Source organism: Miniopterus natalensis, chromosome 8 (assembly GCF_054644295.1).
Source record: "Miniopterus natalensis isolate mMinNat1 chromosome 8, mMinNat1.hap1, whole genome shotgun sequence".
NCBI classification, from domain to species: Eukaryota; Metazoa; Chordata; class Mammalia; order Chiroptera; family Miniopteridae; genus Miniopterus; species Miniopterus natalensis.
In genome coordinates this window covers 38,521,709-38,531,654 of record NC_142088.1, presented here as the reverse complement: position 1 = coordinate 38,531,654, position 9,946 = coordinate 38,521,709, and the positions used below count along the sequence as shown (strand labels likewise).

Here is a 9,946-nt window from a genome sequence, read left to right as displayed (position 1 = left end):
TTAAAAGAACCACCGTGAAACTGGCCTCTACATGCAATGCCCTAACTCAACATGATAATTCTTTTCCTTACATAATACATAATGTTGCAAAACATTAAAGACCTTCTCAGGATCTCTCATCTTAGTCATAATGTTCTTATAGGATGAATGATTTTTATTACTTTAATTACTTTTTAGACATAGTCACACCATAGTAAGTGAAATTCAAGTTGTATTACCAGAAAAAGAAAAAAGAAAAAAAAAGCAATGAGAGAGAATTGAATAAAATTTTAATTCTGACCCTGCAGAATACTTTTAAAAATAAGCCATTTCACCTGTGGTAAAACTAATAGCATGTTATTGTCCCCATTCTAGCTTAAGAAAGTGTCAACTACTTTGTTTTGTTTTGTTTTTCTTTTTTTTCTTTTTTAAACAATAATACATGTACATAGTTTCAAAAGTGGAAAAGTTGAAAAGAATATGCTCCCCTCACTAATCTCCCAGCTAAACTGGTTCTTAAATCAGAGGCATTATTCAGTCATGAGCATTATAAATGTAATTTTACATAGACTTACCTGGTACCAAGATGATGATAGATAGATAGATGATAGATAGATAGATAGATAGATAGATAGATAGATAGATAGATAGATAGATAGATAGATAGATAGATAGATAGATAGATAGATGATAGATAGATGATAGATAGATAGATGATAGATAGATAGATAGATAGATAGATAGATAGATAGATAGATAGATAGATAGATGATAGATAAACTCTTACTTCTGACATATGTAGTATATATTATCACACTTAATATTACCGTATTAGTTAATAATGTAACATATTAAATTAGAGTAAATGAACAATAAGTCTTTTGTGATTTTTAGTTTTGAAGAAAATATCTAGCACAAAAAAAGTCTATTGTACTATAAAATGATCTTTAAGAAGAGTTCTGGAAACCATTTCACTTAAGGTACTGTTTATATAAAGTAAAAGCAGAACTGAAGCAAATAACATAAGCACTTATACAGCCAGAGCCAAACAATCAGAATTCTTTGTAGCGAGACAATGATAGTTTATGTTCCTATAGATGGTCCTGCAGATCTGCGAGATACAAGCGCCTTCTGAAGCACAAAGCAGTGCGGTTATGTTTGACTTAGGCTTGATGTTAAAGTTATTTTATTATATTCTGTTTCCTTGAAATGTATGATCCAGAACTAAAAGTTTCATATGTGTGGCATTTTTTGTTACTTAGAATATTAACTATAGTATTTCATTATCCTTAAACTCTTTAATAGAAGTTCCCTTTAAGTTTAACATGGAAATAAGAGGACCTGTGGAGAAAAGCAAAGATGATATTTGCCTATACAGGATTATAACTAAGAACTCTGTTCCCATCTTGAGTGCATTAGTATTAACATTGCCTTAATGTATACTAAGCAACTTTATCTTTTTTTTTTTGTTTTTCCTAATACATATAATCAAACATCTAGATGTCTTCTTAATAGTTTTTGATTCCATAAACACAATATAATAGCTTCATATCAATGTATTTCATGTGATTAAAGTGCATCTATTTAAATATTATATACAAGGAAAAATACTTTTAGTAAATACAAATAATTGTGCTCAGATATCATAAATGCACATCAACATTTATGGTACATACTCAGTTTTATAAGCTAACAATTTAATCCCATTTACTTGTTTCACAAAATTTAAAGGAATTTCTTCAGAGCTAGTTACCTCTATTTTTTACATCCATTTTCATAATTATGCATTGTACATGGTATGAGTAACCACTTTGAAACCTCTCTCTCTGAATATTATTTGGAAGGTAAATAATTAACACAGCAAACTGTTTTCAGAAGTTCCTATATTTTATGTATGCTTCGCTTTGAATTTTTTAAGTGTTTAAAGCATGCTAAATTGTTGGATTAGTAACTATTAATTTGTTATATTTATATGTATCAACATTAGAATATTTCTGCGTTGACAGACAGAAACCAAAGGGAACAAGGAAATGAACAACTAAACCAGGACGCCATGACGTCATCCCGCACGCAGCCACCACGCGCAGCTGGAGAGGCCGCTGACACAGGCCTGCTGTCTTCCGACGGCGCACGGAAGGCCTCCGAAGTTAACAGTGTTTGCTGTCTACTGGCTTGTGTCAGAGCCTTAATAATTCCGTGTTTGGTTTTTTCCCAGAGGGATGGCCTTACAGTATCTTCTTGTTTTGAGAAGGATGAGCACTTTTGAGAACTGTGAAGCATTAATGTATTTTAGATACGCGACTCTGGTAAAGAAAACACGCAGAAGTCACGCGTCCCCTGCTTGTCTTAAGCTCTCTCCTCCGCTCGGCCGGCCCGCTCCTTGTTCCTTGGCGTAGCTTCTTTGTTCTCTTCCTCTCGGCCAAATGACTCTCTAGGAAGATAATTTAAAAATAGGTTAGGGCGACGGCACTGGCACCGCCGCGCTCCCCTCCCGCCGGCCCGAGCTGCGCGGGGCCCTCGCCCGCACGCGCCGCCCCCGGTTCCCTTCCGACTCGCGGGCTGGCTCTGCGCCCGCAGCGGCGCGGGGTCACTGTCGCTTCGCCTCGGCCTCATCAAATATTCGGCTTATGCCGTAGACTGTGTTCACTGTATAAATCAGGTTTCAATGAGATCCGAAGACATGGAATGTATTTCTACGCTCTAGGGAAGAACGGAGCGTCTCATCTCAAATTTCCCACAGGCACGACCGCGCGGCACTGTTTTCAAGGGAAGGAAGCTTTCCAGGGCCTTGCAGCCCCGACTTCAGCGTTCACGTGTACACTTTGTAAGTATTAATTAGGAAACTGTGTCTCTGATAAACCGTAGTAGGGCCTCCCCCTCCAAACCTCTAGCCACCGTCATCCGGGTCTGAAGCATCCATGGGTCATTTGTTCTGCCAGGTGTCACATTTTTTTTGGAGGGCGTTATATTTTGATTTCTGAAAGAGGCGGCAGTAATGCTTAGCTCTGTGCCCCTCACTTACCCCCAAAGGAGCCAAAGAGCAGTACACATTTTGAGATCAATTACTTTCTCTTTGGTTTAGAAGGACCTTAGTGACGCAATGAGGCAACCTTCAAGACCAGTGATCTTGGTGCGAGATTCCAGCCACGCCAAATTCCTTCTTCACGCGGTGCAACGCGACAAAGCGCAGACACACGCTCCCCAGGCAGGGACAGCGGAGTGTCGTTAGTTGCCTTTAGCCGGCTTTCTCCTCCGGGAGCAGAGGGATGACTCAGACGTAGCATGTTTAAGATCACAGGCACTGGGCTTAGCCGCTCCTGGTTCAAATTTCACACATTGCTGGCTGTGTGACTTTGGGCAAGTTAATTAAGCTTAACTTTCTCCTCTATAAAATAGTTAATAACCGCATGTACTTCCTAGGGTTTCAGTGTGATAATGTATGTAACGTGTCTAGCACATGGCGAGCACTCAGTAAGTGTTGGTTATTATTATTTGATTCATTTATTCAACAAACACTGAACATCTAACTGCAAAACATTTTATGGACGCAGAAACTGAGGCATGGGAATCCGGTGCAATTATTCAAAGTTACTGTGGACAGAACTGGGACACAAATGTCCCGACATCAATATTTATCTCACCAGACTAAGCTGTTGGGTTTTTTTCTTTCCTGTCCTTTTTCATTGTTGAAACTATTACAGATGTCCCCTTTTGTCCCCATTGACTCTCTCCGCCCAGCCCCCGCCCCCTCCCCAGGCCTTCCCTCCAACTATTGTCTGTCCAAGGGCTATGCATTTATGCATATAAGTTCTTTAGTTAATCTCTTCCTACCCCCCCCCCCCCCCCAGATCCCTCAGTCTGTTGCATGTTTCAATGTCTCTGGATCTGTTTTGTTCATCAGTTTATTTTGTTCATTAGATTCCACATGTGAGAGCATGTGATACTTGTCTTTCTCTGACTGGCTTACTTCTAATGTTATTTGTGATGTTAAAAACCCAACTTAGATTTAGGAAACAACCAGGAGTTTCTCAAAAAATAAAACATTTTAAAGAAAAGCCCATTTCTTGTTGTATTTTTGTGAAGGGTATAATGATTTCAAATATGTCTAAAATGTGTTCTTAAGCAGAACCAAATAAGACTGAGATGTATATGTGACCAACACGAAAAGAAAAAAAAAAAGCCAACAAATCTTTAAACCACATAAAAATCTATCTCATTACTTTACCCGTGTCTCGCACAATCTAAAAAGTATGTCTTGTTGTCAACAAAGGGCCTGAGATTTTTATTTCTTTATTGTACACATCGTCTTTATTTCTTCATATAATGAGATTCTTATAAATTCTAATCAGTACTATATAATATAGCAAATAACAAAGACAAATAATGGGTGAGAAGCAAAAGGAGAAAGGGTCTCTTTCCATTGATCATTTAATTTCTCAAATGAGTGCTTATTCCCAGAGATTGTCTAACTAAATAGATTAACCCACATTCACCCTACCAAATGCTGATTTTAGATTCTTTATGGAACAAATATTACTTAAACCTTTAATTTTCATATTACTACTGAATTGAAATTTCAAGCTCTGTAAGCCCAGAAGAACTTAAGAATGAATAAAAGACTATGAGATGAAATCAAATTAAATATAAGTTTCTTCATATATTCTAATAGGCATCTAAACATATATGATACTTGGGTTGTTTGGCACAACAACACAAAAATATGTTTATGTTAAAAGTGATAAAATCAATAATTACTGTTGTCACTAAAACACTTCACTATTTACTCAGGATCAATTCAACAGTGAGACTTTTTTCCACTGAAAGCATAGGAACTAATTACATTAAGGCTGTCCAAAGAATTTAACCAAATTTAATGAAAGCTCTATAGGTGGGTTTTCCAAATGCATTTACCCAGAATGCCGAGGTCTGATGGATGAAGTAGCCCCGCGTTTCCTGGCAGGAGTATTTCAGAGTGTTGAAACTTGATTTCTTTCTAAATCCCTCTAATTGAAAACTGTACCAAAATTAATGCGAAAATAATTTTTGAATCGGCCAGGAGTCAAAATGTATATTTTGAATGACAGCAGTTCTACTGGCTAATAATCATTTCTTTAGCCCATATAAAAACCTCCTTATGATTCCATGATTGTGCATTTCTGATACAGACAATTTATTATAAGAAAAGCAATATAGTCCTGGCCTGTGTACATGCATTTAAAATTTACTCTGCTGTGAGATATAACCTTGAAAAGAAAATGAATATTATTACAAATGACAAGACTTTTTACGCAAAACTGGCATTTGACAGTGTCATTTACAATAACACAAAGTCTTTTAATCCATGGACCTTATCTGATGTACATGATACTTATCAGTTTTGGGTCACATTATAACAACTCTGAGCTTAATATTCACTTTTAGGTTCCCCCTCCCCTGCTACACTAACAATTTTGAAGCTGATCAAAATATTTCTCCTATTTGAATAGGAGTTGAGATGAATCCATTGATTTATTTCACACATTTTTATAGAGCACCTATTATGTGCCAGCCAGGGACCTGTGCTGAGGAAAATCCATAGTCCCTGCTCTCGTATAGCTTAGAGTCTAGTGGAGGAACAAGACTTCTAGCAAATAACCACACAAATAAGTATATAATTTAAAGGTGATTAAGTGTTATGAAGAAAAAGTATAGGGCACCATGAGCTAGAGCAGGGAGACTCTAATTTAGTTTGGGAGATCAGGGAAAGCCTTTCTGCAGACTTGACATTTAAGGTGAGAATTACAGAAAGAATGCGAGTTGGTTGGGCAATCTAGTGGAGAACTAGAGTAGATTACCTCCCTCCATACCCCTTCAGCCCACATACCCCTTACACACCTAGTGTGTTAACCACAGGTTTGGGCTGGTATAGAGAGCCTGCCCTCATCTCAGGGATTGGGCCCCTGATTGGCACAATCAGATCTCCTTGTCAGTGTGACTGGTTCAGAGATGGACTGGCCTAAGCCAATCAGTATGTGACAGACTTCGGGTTGAAGTAATTGATTCTTAGTGGGTATGTGACCTAAGCTGAATTAATCAGAATGATAGTCAGAGCTTCCTTTTGAAGGTAGAAGGGAAAGAGCTGTTTTCTCTTCCTGGATGTGAGCAAGGACATATAGTTTGGGAGCCAACAGCAGCCATCTCTCCACCAGGAGAAAACCCAGCTTGAACAATAAAGGCAACATACAGGAGAGAGCAAGGATAATCACAGTTCATGGTATTATGAACTGAAGGCTAAACCAACAAGTGGTCCATCCAACTTGAGTTTTTTACTAAAGGCTACCAAAAGCCTTCTGTTACCGGCAAAGAGGATTCTTAGCACAGGACATATAGTCCATGTGAAAAGCCTAAAGCAGGAAAGAATGTGATACAATGTTGGATACTTCTTGTTTCCAAAATAGATCCGTTCCTTTGCCCCCTAAAAACACAAGGCTCCTGATCAACTCCAAAGTCCTCTCTGCCTCTGGTATTTTTTTCCACCTGCAAGCTGCCTATCGAATCCTATCCATCCTTCAAAGTCCTGTTTAAGTACTTCCTTTTTCTCCATAAAGTCTTCTCTAATCATTCTTACCTATAATGATATCCTTTGTCCTTTCTGATCCTAGCCAATTTTTTCCAATTTCAGTTTCAACATCTGCTATATTACTCAACTTACCCCCTAACCTGTTCTCCAAAGTACTTTTGCACCTGCATGCCTTTGCCCAGCATATTTCATGTTTCCTCAACTTGAATGAACTTCTTATACCACCTGTTGAAATTCTATACCCTTCAAACATCTTCTTATAGATAATCAGGGCTTCCTTCTGCTGGTGGGAGGGAAAGGAAACCCACCTCTCTCGGAAAGCCTTCTCTAACCCCCTAGTAAGACATGAACATGTCTCTTTCTTCCACTATATTGTCCTTTATTTAGGACAGGAACCAATTTTTATTCAACTCTGAGTTCCCACTGCATTACTACAACAGAAACACTAGAGGCAAATATTTTTTGAGTGAATAATTGAATGGATTAGTAAATAGATGACTTCCTTTAAATATATATATATATTTTATGTGTGTGGAAGTTCTTAGAAAAAAGAACCATATCTATTTTTAATCCTCTCAGTAGATAGCAGCGTACATATGCATATTATAAGAACTAATATAAATATTTATTAAATTAAAAAGCTTACATATGAGATGCTAGAATTTCAAATAATCAAGTATAAGAATTTAAGCAAATCTGTGTTTGATGTTTTTCTTTCTTTTTAAACTGGAAGCTATAGAAGGTCATTTAGCCACTTTTTCTTTAATGTCAAGAGTTAAGCACATTCTTTGCTTATGACATAAATCATCAGAGCTATTACTAAAGTCTCTAATGTACAAAGATAGAAAGCTAATAGAAACCAGAAGTGTTGTTCATGTGATTAAGCATTAAATTTTGGTGAACTGAATTTAAATAGCAAATAGCTTCAGCTATAAATACTGGACTAAAAGAACTGAAGACCAGTGGAGAGGGGTGTCTCCATTTGAGGCAAAAATGAATAATACTACTGATATTTTTCAAATGGTGTGTAATAACATGTCAGGAGGCTTGAGTTCTTTGTTTCTTTTCACTCCCATGTGACATGGGCAGAACACATGACCTCTCTGGAAGTCAGTTCCCTCATCCACAAAAAAGGGACTATTTTGGTTGTACAGTGCAATCAGCAACCCAAGACATGATACTCAAAATCTTGGTGCCCAGGCTGCACCCCAGATCAGTGATATTAGAATCTTTGTGGCTAGCACTCCGTCCTCAGGATTTTTTAAAACTCCCAAATACTTTCCAATACAAAGTCAAGGTTGAGAACCACCGAAATGGATAAATGAAGCACAGAAAAATCTTTGAAACTTCCATCCAGCTCCAAAAATTCTATAACAGCTATTTTTTCCATGCACCAGAAAAAGGCAGCCTTCTTTGTGTGCAACAACGGTGCTGGGGCTCAAGAAGCATCTGTAACATGTAGCAGCTCCAAAGCATTGGCTGCTGGGCAAACTGACCAGTGTGTTTGCTAGTTGTCCATTTACTAGTTTCTATGAGCTGAGAGAATGTCTCCTTCTCACTATTTTCCTAAGGAATAGACTTACATATGCCCTAATAAGAGATGAAATAAAGAACATCTGCATACAACAGTTCATCAAGATTTATGACAAGGCCCAAACTGATATAACCTACCCCGCTGGTTTTATGGACATCATCAGCATTGACAAGACTGTAGAAAATTTCTGTGTAATACATGACACCACAGGGATGGCTTTGCTGTCCATCATTTTACACCTAAGGAGGCCAAGTACAAGTTGTACAAAGTGAAAAAGATCTTTGTGGGCATAAAAAGAATCCATCACCTGGTGACCCCTGATATCCACACCATCTGCTACTCATCAAGGTGAATGACACCATTCAGATTTATCTGGAGACTGGCAAGATTGCCATCTTCATCAGCTTTGACACTGGTAACCTGTATATGGTGCCCAGAGGTACTAATCTGGGAAGAATTGGTGTGATCACAAACAGGGAGAGACACCCTGGTTCTTTTGATGCGGTTCATGTGAAAGATGCCAATGGCAACAGCTTTGCCACCTGGTGCTCCAGCATTTTCGTTCTTGGTAAAGGCAACAAGACATGTGTTTCTCTTCCCTGAGGAAAAGATATGCACCTCACCATCGCTGAAGAGAGAGGCAAAAGACTGGTAGCCAAACAGAGCAGTGGGTTAACTGATTTCTAGGTGGCATGATCGGAAGAGGTTTTGTATTTAATTAAAGATAATATAGCATAAATAAATAAATACATAAAATATTGTATAACTTGATACCCAAAACCATTGTCATTTCTTTAATAAATATTTATCATATGTTATGTTCCAGGCATTCTGCTTGATATTAGAGACACCAAAAGGAGTTCAGCATTCTAGATAAAGGTGGGAGGGGGTGGGAGGAACATAAAAAAGAAATACAGTATTCAGTCTCAACTCAAGGGAAGAAATAGGATGGTCAGTTCTTGGAAGAGAGGAAAGAGATTCAAAGAGGAAACAACTTGAGCAAGTCTTCCAGGGTAATCTGGCACTTAATAAAGGTAAGGAACAGGTAGTGGAGAGTAAAAAAAAAAAAGACACCTCCAGTTGTCCTGCACCCGGTGTCTAACATTTCCTCATCAAGTATTGATGTAATCAAGTTGGAACGTTTGTTTGTTTAATTCCATGACATCAGTGTGAACCACTTTCCTAAAAGGGCTTGGCTCATGAAAAAAGAAATGGCTCAAAAGAACAGTGATAATACAACTAATAACAACAGCTACCACTTATGGGTGCTACCATGGGCCAGCACTCTGCTCGGCACATGATATTCATGAGCTCAGTGGTTTCTGACCACATAAGCAAGCTGCCTCGAAACAGTCAAGGACTGCAATGTGGCAGATCATTTGAATTTGTTCTATGTGGTCCTGGGTTAGAACTAGGATCGATGAGTGGAAGCCATAGAAAAGACAGATTTCAACTCAACCAGGAGAATAGCTACCAAACAGACTACACTAAGATGGACCAAATGACTGCTGGACAAAGTTTTTCACTTTTTAACACTTAATACCTTCCTTTGTAATAGACAGTTTTTACTCCAAACTACTTAAAGATTAAGAACAAGAGGCAAAGGCAGAATTTAAAGAATTCTGATTCTTGAGAAGTTTGATATTCCTCTCACCCACAAGTACACCTCTATTTCCTACAAGACCAACAAATGGAAAAGAATATAGGGAGATAGAAGCTCTTGACTCGTAGGTGAAATACAACCTGAAGCAGCTCAAGAGCATTGAGTTCAGTTGGGATATTACACAATACATAAAGGGTTCCTCCCAAGACTCTGAGGCAGAAATGGTACCTGGAGCTTCTGCAGTGAGGTATGGCTTACTCAAGGCTTATAG

General features: G+C 38.1%; 1 pseudogene; it reads left to right on the top strand.

Annotated features, from left to right (window-relative positions):
* The first annotated feature begins 3,436 nt into the window (after positions 1 to 3,436).
* LOC107524048 (small ribosomal subunit protein eS4, X isoform-like) lies at positions 3,437 to 8,759 on the top strand (annotated as a pseudogene).
* The last annotated feature ends 1,187 nt before the right edge of the window (positions 8,760 to 9,946 follow it).